The 18191-nt window shown below is 37.9% G+C and overlaps 1 protein-coding gene across 5 annotated transcripts in view; it reads left to right on the forward strand.

Annotated features, from left to right (window-relative positions):
- LOC138159773 (E1A-binding protein p400-like) overlaps window positions 1–18191 on the forward strand; it is a 62873-nt gene that overhangs the window by 770 nt on the left and 43912 nt on the right. For 4 of the 5 annotated variants that reach the window (XM_069086157.1, XM_069086110.1, XM_069086317.1 and 1 more), the window contains exon 2: window positions 16767–16907. The exons of the other annotated variant lie outside the window; for it this stretch is intronic. The gene's annotated coding sequence lies outside the window, so the exon portion shown is untranslated. The remainder of the gene's footprint in view (window positions 1–16766; window positions 16908–18191) is intronic. 5 annotated transcript variants of the gene reach the window in all.

An 18191-nucleotide genomic window follows, 5' to 3' on the forward strand; every position in this document is an offset into this window, starting at 1 on the left:
CCCCTTTATTTTAACGGAGGAGGAAACTGAGGCCCGAGAGACCGGGAAACCACTTGACCTCTCCCATCTCCTTCACATCCCTAGTCGTAGCGCTTTCTGCCTGGCTCGATCTCCGTGGTTTTGTCCTTCGCCATCATCTGACTGGGCCGGGCAGGATGTAGGATCCTCCTTGGAGGCAGAGCGATGTTGGGCAAGGGACCAAAGTAACGGCGGAGCTGTCAGTCCTCTTCATTCTCCTGTTACCTTTCCCGGGGTGGGAGTGATCCCTGAGTGACACGCATTTAGTCCCCAGCAAGGTTCTCTTGAGCCTTCCTAGGGAGACCCCATGGAAACAAGAAACCCTTCCATCGTTTAAAGCTAGTCTCAGGTAGAACGACTGTGTACAGTGAAAAGCAAGCGGGATGGGGTGTCAGGTAACCTAGGTTTCCATCCCAGCTCCGCCACTTCCTACATGTGTGACCCTCGAAAAGCCCCCTAACCTTTGGGGGTCTTAAAACCGAGGTTGAACATAGATAATCTTTAAGATCCTTTCCAACCCTAAATCTGTGACACCTAAAAAGTAATCCTAATGATCCATATATAAATAGTGCTAGGTAGTAGGAAGAACAGAAGGAAGCTAGCGTTGTTAATACAAGCACGTCATGTTTTATGTATTTAGAAATTGATACTCACATCCTTAATCCTCATTCCCATCTCCAGGGTTAATACAGCAAGTAAATATTAAACCCAGATTTTATGACTCCTAAGTCTAGACTTAATGTAAAAATAAAATCATAAGATTGAACTATAGAATTCTAAAGCTGGAAAAATCCTTGAAAGCCATGGCATTGTTTGAAAATTCTTAATTTTCTTAATAAGCCAGTTTTGAAAAAGGTACTTGAATGTCTTCAGCAGTCTTTGACTAGCTGTTTTAGTGGGCTGTTTTGATTGTGTTTGGTAAGAACCTTTATCAACATCATTTATTTTTACACAGTATTCCTTTTTGCTTTTATGGCTAACCTATATGGGAGCAATTTACAATGGTACCAGTATATACAGTCTTTACTTTTTAAGTAAATGGCATTAAAAATGACCTTGAGTAATATTGATCTTGTGCATATTTAGATGTTGTAACAAAGTATAAATAATGTTTATTTTCTGCTCTTATTTAGAATATTTTAATTAACATTGGTTTTGAAAGCTGTCATAATATTGCAGAGATGCTAGTTTTCACAGAAACTTTTGTTTTCAGAATGCAGACAGGGATTTATTTTATTTTCTAATGTGCTTTTTTTTGTTAAAGTGACCTGAAATACTAAGGTAATTTTGACTCCTAATTTCTGAATTAAGGTTAACCAGCTACCCTTTAAATTCAAGTCAGTGAGAATAAAATTCTTTAGGGTATAAAAATATGAAAGATTTATCAAAGTGATTGTGATTCCAAGGGTTGTTTTGGAAATTAGTACCTTGGAATTTTCCTTAATCAGTCAACAGATTCAAAATGGCATCTGACATCTTTAAGTTGTTTGATTTTGAGACTTGAGGAGAAGGAAAAGTACCCAAGGAGAAGCAGAGTGAAGAGAAAAAGGGAGTTGCTGCTAAGACCAGGAAAGGAAATTGGTTGTGTCTGTTCATGGGCTAAGGAGGTGAGAAGGACAAATATAACCCTCACTGTCAGTTTTAGTAATTTTCCTGGTAAGCTGACCCCTAGCTGCCAGAGGAGATGATGGACGACTCAGGGTTTTGCTTCCAGAAAGCAGAGAGAACTGGGAGAACTTCACAGTGACTGGCACAGGTCATGTACTGCTTGTTTCTGCCAGAACAGACTGGTCTTCCTAGGGGAGAGAGGCACTAGAAGAACTCCTTTTTGTTCTTGGGTTGTCAGAAGGAATGAGCTTTTCCTTTAATAAATGGATGGAGAACTTCAGTGCAAAAACAAAGAAGAAACGGAATTTGAAGGCGGGAGGGAATCCTGATCTTTATCAGGAAATTGGAAAGTGAAAGATTGTGACTGGAGAAAAGGGAAGAAAGACCCCTGAATACTTGACATTAAGCAACAGCTAGGAGCTCTTTTCAGCTAGGCAGTACAATGGTTAGATTGCTGGAACTAGGGTCAGGAAGACCCGATTTCAAATATCATCTCAAATACTGGCAGTGTGATTCTGGGCAATTCACTTAATCTTTGTTGGGCTCAGTTTCCTCTGTAAAATGGAGATAAAAGCTGTTATCTCCCAGGGTTACTGTGAGGTAATAAGAGGATATTTGTAAAGTGCTTTGCAAATCTTAAATTGCTTTACCAATAAATGTTAACTATTATTATCCAGAGGAGGAAAAGGTGTCTGCTTGTCTTCTAGGTAATGGATCAACAAGTGTTACTAGTGAGAGATAATCCAGTAAAGGTCAGAATAAGATAAAAAAGGAGTAGTGATGGCTGGTGACTGACTCTCTGCTGAAAGGTATAAAGGTAGCTCTTTATTGATTGGGCATTAATAATAAAGAGGATTGCTATCCTTTTCTAGAATTTATCTAGAGTGTGAAAGAGAACCTTCTAAGACTTGTCAAACTGAATAACTTCTTTTCATATTTAGAGGTTCATGAGAACAAAATTGATAGTTTCAGGAATCTGGACAACTTTGAGAAAGATTATGAAGTCTTAAGCAGGAAATTGGTTGCTTTAGGGATATAGGTATTCTTTTCACTTCTGCTTCACATTGAAAACAAGGTTGTAGAAGAGAAAGATAGATTTGGGAAATGAATAGGTGACTAAGAGATAATGTTTTAGAATAGGATTTGAACCATGGCTTAAAATATAGGAATGATAAACTCTTAGTCAGGGATGGAATGCTTGTGAATATCAACTCATAAAAAAAAATGTCTTAGGATCTTGCAAATATAATTTGAAGGGCTCTACACTGAAAAGGAAGGAGGAAAGAGAAAATTCCTTGCATTTATAAACCCGTGCCTTAAATGTCTTAGGGAGTAGCTACAATGAAGGAATAAGAGTAGCAGTAAAATCTTAGAGAAGCACTTGGTCCAGACTCTGGCCTCTACCATCTTTCTTTATATGAATGCACAGAGAATGGATAACAAATAAGATGAACTAAAGATCCCAAAGTGAGAAGACAGAATTACCTTAAGTATTACTGAGACTAGGACCTGTGACTAGTTCTGTAGAGGAATGTCTTTATCAGTAAGGGAAATTGGAAAAGGAACTTGAATAGAGGTGTAATGGTATTGTATATTAAGAGCATAGTGTCATACAAGAAGAGCCAGGAATTAGACAGGGTTTCATTAAATTGTAAACAGAGGCAGATATAGCAGTATCATCACTGGAGTACAACATAGGTCACCTATCCACAAAGAGGGAAGGAGAAATATGTCCTAGCATTAAGGCCCAGTATAGTAGTGATGGGGGATTTAAATTATCTATGCATATGCTGCTGCCAAATGATTTGCAGTTAGTACTTTCTTGATTTACCTTAATGATAGACAATTTCATTCTTTAAATGGTGGAAGCATTGCAAAGGGGAGCTTTTGTTCTAGGAGCTCTCACAAGCAGGTCTGACACATGCCTAGATTTTTGGGAGAATAGATTCCAAAGGTTTCAGATAAAGGATAGCTAAGATCTTGTGGACTCAAATTCTATAGTGAAAGCCTGTCCAGAAGGGGTATCTGAATCTACAAAGAGAAGCTGTTTTGATTAAGCAGAAAAAAGGGGAATCACCTAAAGACACTGTTGTATATTTGTAGGGATTTATTTTAACTCATGAAGCTTTCATTTATTTTAAAAAATTTCCCTTCATTGAGCTCAACTTATATTGGTTTCAATTTTTGAAATTTTATTTATATAACTTGTTTTGACACCAGTCATTTCCTGATATATTCCTCCTTTCAGTGAACATAACTTGTAATAAAAAACAGTTAAGTAAAACCAGACAACCCAGTGGTCCATCTGACAACCTATGCAGTCTATCTCTAATGCTTCCACCTCATTATCAAGAGGAAGGAGGTGTGTTTCATTGTTCTCTAGGATTGAGATTGGTTATTATAATTAATCAGTGTGCTGGTCTTTTATTATTTTTATTTACATTATTTTAATTATTTCTTTTTGTATATTGTTCTTACTTGCTTCAGTTTACTATTGGTCCTACTTCACTTCGCATCAGTTCCTATTAAGTCTTCCCAGTGCTTCTCTGAATTCCCATGTTAAGTTCTTATAGTATAATAGTTACATTATATACATTATATGTACATTATACATAGTTACAATAGTTACATTGCATTCATATGCCATATGCCACAATTGACTAGCAGTTCTCCAATTGATGAGCACCCATACTGATTATGACTTCCTATTACAAAAAATGCAGCTCTGAATATTTTGTGGGGCCTGTTTGTTTTTGCCCTTCTTAGAGTAGATGCTAGTAGTGGGACATTTGGATTAAAGGTTATGAGTAGTATTTAATGACTTTTGATGCATAATTCAAAATTTTAATGAAGAATACCAAAAGAAGTTTTGGAAACAAGGGAAGGTAATGGAAGACAAAAAAAGTATGTTGCGTAGTCCTTAGTCTTTCAGTAGGAGCTGAGGTTACCAAGGACAAAAAACCCCAAGGTTTTAAAATATTCCTTGTAGTTGTATTGAAGGCAAGAGGAGGATCAGAGAAGGATTGATGGAATCAAGGGGGGAATGGCGTGATCATAGGTTCATGGAGTTAAGAGTTCCAAAGGATCCAAAATGTCGAAGGAAAGGAGATGTAACTACTCCAGTCTTTGTTTGCTTCTGGATTCTTTTTTAGGCATTCGTCCTGCATTTATTAGGTGCCTACAGAGACAAAAATGAAATATTCTCTACTGTTATGGAGCTTACATTCTATTGGGGGGGGGAAACAATATATACACATATAAGTAAATACAAAATATATATACAAAGTAAACAGGAAATTTGGAGTAGAGGGGTGACACTAGCATTGGGGGAAGGGATTATCAGAAAAACCTAAGGTAGGAGGCAGCCACATTTGGATTGAGTCTTGAAGGCCTAAGGGATTCCTAAGGGGAAAATGAGGAGGGAGGGGTGGGGGATGGGGAGGAGACACTGGAAAGAGGATGTTGTGCTTGCAGAGCAGCTGCTAGGTCATTGTGACTGAAAGGTAGCAAGTGGGAAGAAGAGTAATGTTGAAAAAGCCAGGAAGGGCAGGCTGGAACTTCTGAAGGACTGTTGCCAAATGGGAAAGTTGGTATATTGTATATTCCCAAAAGGGAATACACACTTAGAGAGTATCTACTATGTGCCAGGTACAGTGCTTTTTACAAATGTCATCCCATTTGTTCTCATTAACCTTTGGGAGGCAGGTACTATTATAATCCTCATTTCATAGTTGAGGAAACTGAAGGAGACAGAAGTGACTTAGCTAGTAATTGTCTGAGGCTAGGTTTGAACCCAAATTTTTCTGACTCCAGCCCTGATGTTTTGTTGATACACTGGCATCAGCTGCTTCTACTAGATAGGGAAACACTGAAGCTTTTTCAGCTTAGGGGAGTGACACACTTGGGTCTGTGTTTTAGGAATATCAGTTTGATTACTGTGTGGAGAATGGATTGGAAAAGGGAGAGAGACTGGTGGTAGGGAGACTAATTAGAAGGCTTTTACAGTAGTCTCTGTGTGTGAGGGGGGCGATGTGTGGTAAGGGTTTGAATTCAGGTGACCTTTGAGTAGACAGAAAGGATATTTTCAAGAGGTGCTTTAGAGTTACAGTCTCTGTCCAAAGTTTTTGGACTGGACAGGACAGAATGAAAATGACTAATGCATAGTTGAAATCTTAGGCAAGTAGGGGCATTGTAAGAAGACACTTGACTGCTTTGATGTGTAAAGTCACCAAATGAATTACAAGCCAAGGTACTGGTATGTACAGGGTGGGTATGAAGATGAGCCACTGTCAGTTCTTAAAAAGATAACGGAGAGGTGTCGCAGGATAGGAGAGAAGGGTAAATATTGCCCCAATTCTCAAAAAAGAGAAGGGAGGGTAAAATGTGCAAACCCTAGGTCAATGGATTTGACTTGGATTCCAAGAAAAATTCTAGAATGTATTAAAGGGATACATCATTAATGAACATTTAGAAAAGGAAATGGTGATTCCAAAGAGTCTACATTAGACTTCCTCAAGAGAAGGTCCTGCTAGCTGGACTGTCTTGCTTGGTGAATCTGAGGAATGTTAATGAGTATATGTAGTTTCCTGAGGTTTTAATGAGTCATTTACATTGTCTCTTCCTTCTGCTTTTGTGGATAGGATAGAGAGATGGGATCTAGACAAGATTTTAATTGGATGGACTTGGGACTGATTGAATGGGTGGACCAAAGAATGGTTATTTATGATTTATGAATTTAGGTCTATTTAGAAAATCTGTAGTAGAGTAGCTGTGCTTGGTTTGTGCTGTTAAATATTTTCATTCGTGTCTTGGATGAAGGCATAGATGACATCCATTTCAAATTTCACATCATAGATTTAGAGCTGGAAGGAATCTTAGAGGTCATAGTCCACACTCATCATTTTGCAGCTCAGGAAATTAAGGTGCTCAGAGACATTAAGTAATTTCCCTAAGATCTCACAAGTAGAAAGTGTGGGATTTGAACCCATGTTCCTCTGACTCCAAATACAGCTTTCTTTTGTTTGTATCATGCTGCCTCATGGGGAACAGCAGGGAGGCCACGGTGGCTGCAGTGTAGTGTGTAAAGGAGAGAAAGGGCCCATAAACCTTGAAAGACTGTCTTGCCCAACCTCTCTATGGGACTGTGAGCCAGAGCCAAGGACTCTTTTCATCTCTGAAAAGGTGAAATGCTTAGCTCAGTGTCTTATGCATAGTAGGCACTTCATACATTTTTGTTGAATTAAATTCAGGTTTGTTTGGGGAGAATTATTATGGTCCACTCGGTGGTTAATCTAGACCTGGTTTGGGAAGACCTTTTTTGATTATTCTCCATGATGGTATCCGTGGATCTCTGAAGCCTTTCCCTTGAATTTTTATGGATTGTCTGTCTTTGTTGAAGTGATTTGTTATTATGTGTAAAAAAAAAAAAATAGTTTTGTTTGTCTCAAACTTTCCAGGTTAATGTTCTAGTATATGGAGACTTGATAAAGAAATTCATATTCATACTGTGCTTTTCTTGATTCTAAACACTAATACCATCAATATTAAGGTTGGAAGGGATCTTAAATGTGATCTTGAGCAACCCCTCCTCCTGGTGCCTCCTTTGGTTCTGTTTAGCTGCTTGGACTTGATGTACCTTAATAGAGAGAGGATGGCAAATCTGTTAAAGAAGTCTGTAAAGCTCTTAATAACCGACCAGCATTTCTTTATTATGAAATAATTTCTTTATATTCTAATAAACCATGCCAATTTGCATGTCCATTATTAGAATTTCGCCATAAAAATAGAAATCTTGGATCTTTAGAACATGATTTGATGTTGTTTTGGCAGATTGTGGTGCCATGGATAGAGTACAGGATCTGAGTCAGGACAATCTGAGTTCAAATCCAGCCTCACTTAACAGTTTGTGTGACCCTGGTCAAGGCATTTCACTTAGGTCTGCCTCTGTTTCCTCAACTGTAAAATGGGGGTATAATAATACCTTTTTTTCTGGGTTGTGAGGATGAGATAATATTTCTAATGTTCTGTACAAACTTTAAAGGACTTTATTATTATTTTTCCCCCAGCTCTTGGTTGGCATCCTTCCTAGCTTACATATCTAAATTCAACCTATGTTTTTTGATCCTCTGGTGTAATACTTTTTTTTTTTTAAAGCATTTGGGGTTAAGTAACTTGCTCAAGGTTACACGGCCAGGTGTTTCTGGGTGGGTGCTAAGTGTCTGAGCCCGGATTCGATCCTAGTTCATCCCGATTCTGGGGCTGGAGCTCTTACTTGCTGTGCTATCTGGCCGCCCCTGTAATAATTTTCTAATTGTTTCACGTGTTAGTTTTCAGAGTCCATTTAAACCGTAATGAGTCAGCCAAGCAACAAATGTTTATTGAGTGTCTACTGTGTGCCAGGCACTGTGCTAAGTGCTAGCGATGCAGTGACATATGAAATAGCCTTTGCCCTCAAAGAGTGTATGTTCTTTCTCTTTCTCTCATTTTTTTGGTTAACTCTCTCATTCTGTTTCTCTCTCATTCTCTGCCCCTCCTTCTCTCTCTTGTTTCTCATTCTCTCTCTTCCTTACCCACTCTGTTTCTCTCCCCTCCCATCCACTTCTTTCTCCCTCTACACAATATGATGTGTATTCAGAAGGTATGTATACAGAAATGTCAAACTAGGTATATTCAGAATAGATGTAAGGTAATTTGGGAGGGAGAATACTACTAGTTGAGGGTACTAGTAAAGGTTTCCTGTAGAAGAAGGTGTTACTTGATGAGCCAAGTCTTGAAGAAAACTAGGGATTGCAAGAGGAGGAGGGAAGTTGGCCAATGCAAAGGCACAGAGACCTAGATGGGAACCTTCCCCCCTCTCCCTTCCCCACTGCCTCCCTCTCTCCCTCTCCCCTCTTCAGCTTCTTTTCATGTCTCTACTTTCCCATTAGATTGTGAGTTCTTTGAGGGCAGGGACTGTCTTTTGCATTGTTTTGTCTCCTCCAAGCTAAGCATTGTGCCTGGCACATAATAGGTGTTTAATAAATGTTTATTTGTTGATTGATCATTGACTATTTACTTGAGTATGTGAAGGTCACTAATAATGGAAAGGTAGGTTGGGGTCAGGTTGTAAAGAGTTTTAAATGTCAAAGAGGACTTCATATTTGTTTCTAGAAATAATAGGGATGATTGTAGTTTACTGAGTAGGGGATGACATAGTTTAGACCTATGCTTTAGAAAAATTACTGGGGCAGATGTGTGGGGGCTAGATTGGGGTAGATTGAGACTTGAGGCAGTGAGACAAAAGACCTCTCCTACTACTTTAAACTTGGAGCAAAGAGAGCTTTCGACGCTAAACTTCATAAGCACTCAGAAAATACTTAGGGATGTATTTGTTTAGTTCATATTTTCTTTTTTTTGTTTATTTGTATCTAGAAATGCATTTTGTAATTTCTGAATTTGGAGTGTGTGTTGCTTAAAAAATTGAATAGAAACAACTGAATTAACATTTAATTAGTGGTCTTTTTTTTCAACTGTAATCTTACCTGTGTAAATTGTATAGATAATACAATTGGACATTTAACACCAGTATTAATTATTAAATTTAAACGCCACAGATGTTATTGTTCTTATAACACCTCATAGAAAACAATATTTTTTTGTGTCTAAATTTCTTTTCTTTTTCTTTTTGCTTTTTGGAGGGCAAAAGGCAGGTCAGTTGGGGTTAAGTGACTTGCCCAAGATCATACAGCTAGTAAGTGTTAAGTGTCTGAGGCCGGATTTGAACTCAATTCCCCCTGATTTCAGGGCCGGTGTTCTGTTCACTGTGCCACCTAGCCCTAGCCGCCCCTATGTTTAAATTTCTTAAATATAGATATCACAAAAGTACAGTGTAGTGAAGTTTTTTCAACACATGTAGGCCAAAAATAAAAAATAAACTGTAGTTTTAAACATGAGTAAGTCTTCCAACTATTTTCTCTTTTTTTTTTTTTTATCATTTTATCTGCCTCGTTCATGGAAGGTAGGGAGATACAAGGTTGGTAGCTAGTAGTTAGAGCTGGAAGGTATCTTAAAGGTCAGCCACAGCTCAGTACTTTTCTTTTACAGGTGGAGAAACTGGGGCCAAAGAAAGTCAAGTGTCTTGCTTAAGTTACAAGTCAATTTTTCTCTTCATTGACTCTTGTACTTTACTGTCTTTAGCAGCTGTTCCAAACCTCTATTCTCTTCAAACTTCCTACACCAGTGATGTCACACTCAAATAGAAAGGGGCCACTAGACTATAAATAAGGATCTCTGTGTGCCTTATATTAACAAAGAAAACCAACATTGTCTTTGTTCAGTTATATTTTTATTTATCTTTTTAAATACTTCCCAATTACATTTTAATCTAATTGGGCTACACTCAGTCCATCACCCATATTTGACACCTTTGTTTTACACTATTACCTCCCTCTTCCTCTTCCCCCTTTCCTCTCTTTATTGAGAAAATTGAGGGCTCTGCCCACCTTGAGTCTCTTTTCATTCTTTTTCTAAAGCTCAAAACCCCTCTACATTATCCTCTGTCTTTCCTCCTTTTAGCCTTTGAGATGTTGGCAGTTCTTTTTGCTTGCCAAGGCCAACCTCTTCACTTGAGTCCTTCATCCTATTGATTGGCATTCCTGTAGGGAGTTTGAAACTTCTATCATCTCACCTCTATTCTCCCCTCCCACCCCCTTTTCAACATCTCTCTCTCTCTCTCTCTCTCTTTTGCTTTTTGGAGGGGGAAGGTAGGGCAATTGGGGTTGTGACTTGCCCAAGGTCACATGGCTAGTTTTTTGTTTTGTCTGAGGTTGGATTTGAACTCAGGTCCTCCTGACTCTGGGGCCGGTGCTCTATTCATTGTGCCACTTAGCTGCCCCTTAGCCGCCCCTTAACATCTTTTTAACTACTCTTAGTCCTTAATAGTTATAAATAATGCCATGCTTATTATTTGTCTGTAAAAAAACCTTCACTTGGCCCTGCTACTCCTCTCAAGTTCTCATCTGCATCTCCCTTCTTTTCTACAAACTCAAAAAAAGATTTTCTTGAGTCAGTTGCCTCTTCTACTTCCTCACCTCTCATTCACTTCACAGCTTTTTGATTTCTCACTACTTCACTATTTTCTCTAAGGTTAATAACAGTTTATTAATTCCTAAATCTAATGTCCCTTTTCTCAAGTCTCATCCTTCTTGACTTCTTTGCAGATTTTTACTTTGTTGACTGCCTCCTCCTCCCGGATATTCTCTTCTCCATTGACTTCTCTAACGTTGCTTTTTAATAGTTCTCATCTGGAAAGACTATTTGATTTGTAGTTAGGGGATGTGAGTAACCTCTGAGGGTCTCTTTTTCTTTTTTCTTATATGGATAAAGATGGATCCAATTAGATGATTTCTGATACCCCTTGTATCTCTAAGTCTGTGATTCTTTGTTGGGTCATCATTCACTACCTTCTCCTTTGCTGTGGATGTCTATCAAACTATATCTTGGGTTCTCTCTCCCCCCCCCCCTTTCCCCATCCCTCCCTCTCTCCTCCTTCCTCCTCTCCTCCCTTACCTTCTCTTCCTCTCTTATTCTGTCCTTCTCCTTGATTATTTAATTAGCTCCTACCTATGGGTTCAGTTATCTTTCTGTAGATGATTATACAACTTAGTTTCCCTTCTGAGCTCTAGGCTTGCTGGCCATCTTTGCATTGATATTCTTTAGGAGTTTCGAACTCAACATGTTCAAAACAGAACTCATTATCTATCTTTACCTCGAAAGCTACCTTTTCCTCACACTTTCTTGTTTCTGGGGTACCACTGCCCTTTTAGATATCCAGGTTTAGTCATTCTCCATTATTACCTTATCTTTATTCCTCTGTTTCCAGTCTCTTGCTAAATAAGTCTTTTTCAGTTCTATTGCCACAGTATCCCTTTGAATACCCATATTTTCATTCAGTATAGCTTTCACTGTAGATTAGGCCTTTATCAACTTTCATTTGTGCTATTGCAACTGCCTCCTTATTGGTTTTCAGTTTTTTCCCCTCTGATATATTTTCCACACTGTGCTAAAAGAATCTTTCTAAAACCTGATTCTGAACCTGCAACTCTCAAGATTTTTCAGTGATTCCCTAAGATAGAGAGGCAGTGTAGATAGATAGAGATGGGAAGAGTGCTGGTTCTGGAATCAGGGAATTTGGTTTCAGATTTTGTTTCTGATCTTTACTACTTGTGTGCTTTTGTGCTAGTTACTTAATCTTCCTGGGTCTCAGTTTCTGCTTGTGTAAAATGAAAGGATTGGACTAAATGGACTCATAAGATCCTTTCCAGCTTGAGATTGATAATGCTATGATAAAATGCAAACTCCTCAGCTTGCCATTTAAGGACCCTCACAATCTGATTCCAGTTTACCATTTCATATTCAGTAATTTTTATTGATATCTTTTGTTTTTATCTCACTTTCATTTCGAGAGCTCTCTTTTATCCTCAATTTGTTATCCCTTATAACAAAGCACAAAAGAAAGAAAAAAAGGCAGCTTGACTAAACTGACTTAGACATTAACTGAATCTGGCAGCTGTGCAACCATGGACCTCTACCAGCAAAAGGTGGAAGAAGGGAGACGGCATTTCTTAGCTCTTCCCCTGGGACTAAGCTTATCATAATCATTACACTGTCACTTTCTTTTTCTTTCTTTTTTTTTTCTTTTTGGTTCTTTACGTTTACATTGTTGTAGTTATTATGTTTATTGCTTTTCTGCTTTTGCTTACTTCACTTTGTATCAGTTTCTATAGGTCTTCCCATGATTCTCTGCATTTTTCATATTCATCGTTTCTTACAGTGCAATATAATTTCATTATATTAATATACCATCTACCAGTTTTAGTCTGGGGACACACAGGGGTGATGAATTGATATATTAGTCTGACAGTGAAATATCAGGAAGCAATGATAGCAATGATTTGATTACTATATCCAGAGCAATAGATGGAAAACAGGGGTATGGGGGACTGGGAGAGAGTCAAGGAGATCAGGCAAGTGGTAGGATGACCTAGGTGGATGACTGAATGGGATGGGAGCATGATCTGGGGTATGGGACCAGCTGGATACATAGTGGGTCAAGTACCTTAGTTTGCAAGTAGTTAATCAACAGATATTTATTATGAACTTAGTATGTTTGGCACTGTGCTAAGCATTAGGGATATGACATATGAATATATACCAATATATTTTCAAAATAAATAAAAGGTAATTTTGGGAGGGGCTTTGCTAGCAGCCAAGAAGACTAAGAAAAAGGTTTCAATGGGAAATATGGTGCTTTGAGTTAATCTTGAAGTTAATGAATTCTGGGAAGCAGAAATGAGGGAGTACATTTCAGTTATGGGAGACAGTCATTACAAAAGTATGGTGACTGGAGAATGGAATAGCTAGGAGACCAGGGTGGATGAATCAAAGAGTGTGAGGAGGGAAATAAAGTGTAAGAAGACTGGCAGGGGAGATACAGGGCCAAGTTGTGAAGTACTTTAAATGTCAAAATGAGGAATTTATACTTGATGAGATATACATGATTGGACCTGCACGGAAGCATCAGCCTTGACAACTGAGTAGAGGGAGGATGTAGTGTTGAGGGGAAAGGCTACACAATCCGGGAAATCATAGAGGAGGCCATTAGAATAGTTCAGGGGAGAGGTGATGAGGGCCATCACCAAGATATTTGCCATTTGAGTGGGGAGGAGAGGCTGTATTTTAGAGATGTTGTGGAGATATAGAGACAAGATTTGGTAAAGGTGAGGTAGAGTGAAGAGTCAAGGTTGATATTGAAGTTGTTACTCTATGGGTACTCACTCAATTACCATTCAAGATGACTTCCCTCCTTTCTTTTATCTAGGTACTTGATGAAAGTTGACTTTGTATCCCTGGTGCTTAGAAAGTCTTTAATGAATGCTTGTTGAATGAAATGGTAAAGTGGGAACCAAGATTTAGGTCTTCTGCTATGCCATTGACCTGCATTAATTGAGAGTGAGAAGACTGGCTGGATTGGTAGAAGCTGAGATGTTCAATTTTACTCAGGTCTAAGGGTAATTCATTTTTAGTACCTTAGTCTCAGATTGTAGGAGAAATTTGACCTTGTTTTTCTCTTAGTTCTTACTTCCTTTCTTCTGCTTTTCAGAAACCCAGTGCCCTGAGGTTGGCACTTTATCACAGGTTCATAGGACCCTAGATTTAGTGTTGGAACTTAGAGGTTGTCTAGTCTAGTGATCTCCAATTTTTTTATTGCATCCCCGATCAGTTAAAAAAAATTGAGTATGCATCCCTTCTATGTTATTTACTCATAAATTATGCACATATATTGCTGTGCTAATAATTATATACATTATAAAACTTATACAGAAGTAGAAATCACAAAAGTTATGATAAAGTAATATTTTATCCTATAAGTCAATAGGGAGTTAGTGAAATTTATTGAGTAGGGAAGTGACATGGTCCGACCTGCACTTTTAAGATGATCATTTTTGCAGCTTTGTGAAAGATTGATTGGAGAGGGTAGACAAAGCAGAGGGACCACTTAAGAGGCCATCTTATGGCCTTTTAAGAGCAAAAGAGATGTTGTGGAGGCAGAAATAACAAGATTTGACAACTGATTGGCCATACGGAGTGAGGGAAAATGAGGGGGTCAGGGCTAACTGCAAGGGCAACTTGCAAAACTGTGAAGGATGATAGTGCCCTTAATAGAGATCGGGAGTTTGAAGGGAAGTGGATTTTGAGGCAAAAGATAACAAGTTCTATTTGGGGCATGTTGAGTTTGAAATATCTATCTACAGATATCAGGTTTGAAATATCCAGTAGTTAGTTGGTGATGTAGGACTTTCTGTAGGTATAGATCTAAGAATCATCTGTATAGAGATGATAACCAAGCACTTGGAAGCTGATGAAATCACAAAATGAGAGTGTAGAGAGAATAGAGAAAAGAGACTCAGGATAGACCCTTGGGATACGACACATGTTTAGGAAGTATGATGTGAATGATAAAGCAAAGGAGACCAAGAAAGGGGAGTTAAACTAGCAGAAGACGGCTCTCAGGAGGAGCAATGACATGATAACCCTGAGAGGAGAGGGAATGTAGAGGGGAGAGGGTGAGCCGTAGCATCAGATGCTGCAGATAGGTCAGGAAAGGACAGAGATTAAGAAAAGGACATCAGGTTTGGCAGTTAAAAGATAGTACCAAATGAAGAACATTTTTAGTTCAATGATTATTTAAGGATAACAAGGAAATTGAGAACCTGGGATACTGGAAGGATAGGGGTGCTGTGTATAGAAGGAGTGGGTTTGAGGGAAATGATAATGTAATTGCAGCCCATCCATATCTGTTTATCCTTTGCTACTGCTTTCTAATGAAAAATAAATGTATGTATGGGAATTTACTCACTGAGTAAATTATACCACAAGTGCAGAACTTAGGGGTGTCCAAGAAGCCACAAGTTGATGGGGAGGAGGTCAGGGGGTGGAGACACTGGTTTAAACTAGATTATATAACAGGCTTTTGGTACCTCTACGCTGTTCCCTGAAGCTAGGAAAGGACAATATTGGAGGGGTGTAGGGGGAGTATTGGAAGGTGTTGGAGACTGGGATGTGAACCCATCTTACCATCCTTGATTACATACCCCTTGGGTTCAGACCAAGGCCTCTCACTTTGTTTTTATTTTTTGACATATTCTTTAATTTGTTATATCACATTGGATATAAAACATTAAGCATCCACTTGGATTAACAGTCCATTTATCTGTCTAACCTTGATTATAACCCATAACTATTCATTTTTTGTCCCTTTATTTTATTGAGCATTTATTTTCTTTCCCCACTCACCTGGTTGAAAAATAAAACTCATGTAACAAATATTCATAATCCAGCAAAACAGATTCCCACATTGGTCATGTTAACAGATGTATGTCTCATTCTGCATGTTAAGCCTACTTTTCTGGAGCAAGGCGGGGTGATTTTTTTTTTTTTTCATAGGTCAGAGATCTAAAGTCTTTCAGAGTTGTTTTTCTTAGTGTTATTATATAAATTGTTCATTTAGTTATCACTTTACTCTTCATCCATTAATAAAAGTCTTCACTATTTCCTCTGAAACTTTTGAAATTTTGTCACTTGTAATCACACAGTAATATTCCATTACATTCATATATCATAATTTGTTTAGGTATTCCCCCACAGATTATGACTCCTTTAGTTTCCAAGTTTTTGCTATTATGAAAAAGGCTGCTATAAATATTTTGTACATTTGGTCCTTTTTTTTGGTCCTTTTCTTTTTTAATCTCTTTTGGAGGTACAGTCCTAATAGTGGTATTGGAAAGGGGGCTGTTCTCAAAGGGTATCATAGATTAGTGATTTTTGGGATACAGTTAAAAATTGCTTACTCGTGTAGCTGGATCAGTTCATAACTCCACCAATAGTATATGAGGTTGCTTGTTTTTTTTGTAGTTCCTTCAATATTACTCATTTTCCTCCTTTGTCATCTTTGCTAGTCTGATAGCTGAGATGTAGAACTAATTTGTATTTCTCTAATAGTGATTTAAAACACATCTAGTTGTTAATAGCTTTGTTTTCTTTCTTTAAAAACTGTTTGTTCCCACCCTTTGCCCATTTATCTTTTGGGGAATGGCTCTTAATCCTCTAAATTTGAATAAGTTCTTTATATATTCTGATATATGACACTTTTATCAGAGAAATTTGCTGCAAAGATTTTTATCTGTTTCCATAATTTTAAATGCATTAATTTTGTTTGTGCAAAATTATTTTCATTTTATATAATCAAAATTTTCCATCTTAGGGGCGACTAGGTGGTGCAGTGAGTAAAGCGCCAGCCCTGGAGTTAGGAGGACAGGAGTTCAGTTCTGGCCTCAGACACTTAACATCCACACAAAAAACCTGGTCGTGTAACCTTGGGCAAGTTACTCAACCCCAATTAACCTCCAAAAGGCAAAAAAAAAAATTTCCATCTTACCTTCTATAGTTACTAACTGTATCCCTATCCATAGATCAGAAAGGTAGTTTCTTCCTTGCTTCTCTAATTTTCTTCTAATGTCAACTTGTTATGTCTAAATCATAAAAACTTTTGGATTTTATCTTAATATGGTGTGAACTGTTGGTCTGTATCTAATTTCTTTCAGACTGCTTTCCAACAACGCCCTAACTTTGGAGACTACTGATCTAGTCCAACCCACTCATTTTGCAGATGGGGAAACTGAGGCCCAGAGATGATGTGATTTGCCCAAGATAAATGCTTATTGAATGAACAGATGAATTAATTAGTAAGTGTTTTTTCAGCTTTTATGTGCAAAGTACTGTATGTAGTATAAAAGAAAATTTAAATAAACATAAGCCATGGTCCCTGCATATACCTTCTGGTTAGAGAGGATGAAAAATGAAAAACTGGTTCAAGACAATATGTAATTGTGTTTATAGAAAGGAGTGATCATGGTGGGCTGGAGGAGGTGGAAAAATGGGTGGGGTAGCACTTGCATAGGCTCAAGTGGAGGAGAAGACATTTAACCCTGTAAGGGGAATAGTGTGAATGCTGAGGTTGATGATACAATATCCTTTTAGAATTTAGGCTTCTTTTGGGGGTGATACTGGCTGGAAAGGTAGATTGGGAAGAGTAGAGAGGGAATTAAGCATTTATAAAGCACCCACCATGTGTCAGGCAGTGTACTAAGCACTTTACAAATGTCTCAATTGATTAGAAATTGGGCTAAGTAGTTTGGGCATTGTCTTTCCCTGTGCAGTGTTTTGGAGGAATATTCTGATACTGGGTTAATTTATTAGTATGTAAAGTTTGTAAATTCGATATTTTGTTACAGTATAACATCAGTTGATTTAGTAATCTCTTTGCCCTTTTAAGCCAAGGTGTTTCTGCTGTCTAGCAGTTATTAATGATAATGAAACTTTTGTTTGCAAGGACAAAACTTTTATCAGCATTAATTTATTTTGACACATCTTTGTATCAGATGTTGTAACTTTATGTAGTTCTTTAGAAGGGGCAACCTTCATTGTGGAAACTACTTCAGGCAACTTAGTGGATAAGTCCTGATGAGTTGCTTGAGGTACATATTATTTAATGATTTGCCTGGGATAAAATAGTGAGTGAGCGAAGTGAGATTAAAACCCAGAGCTTCCCAACTCAAAACTCAACGATTGATTTCTGCTATCTCCATCTTTAGAAATTGTTTCGATAAATAACTTCAGGCAAGAGAAAGAGATATGTTATCTTAGCCTCAGTTTAAAATTATTGTACTCTTTGACATTAATATTTCTTACTCTTTGTGTCGTGATTTGATAGAAGTAGCCTGAGACCTGATGGCACAGAATGTGGTTCTGCTGCTACTTATAGATTTATTATTGTGGACAAGTCACTTCCTTTCTCTGAGTCTTAGTTTCCTCATCTGTGGACCAGGGGTGTTAGATCTTTGAATTCTTCTGAATTCACTTCTATTTCTAATTATTTATATTCTATGCAGATATTTAAACATCCATTTTTTCCCACCTTTGTACTACAGATGAACAGACAAGAGTTTTTTGAGTTGTCTTTGATATCT

Source organism: Petaurus breviceps, unplaced genomic scaffold, assembly GCF_028583685.1.
Source record: "Petaurus breviceps papuanus isolate PSGF00001 unplaced genomic scaffold, PetGlider_PUasm1.0 101, whole genome shotgun sequence".
NCBI lineage: Eukaryota > Metazoa > Chordata > Mammalia > Diprotodontia > Petauridae > Petaurus > Petaurus breviceps.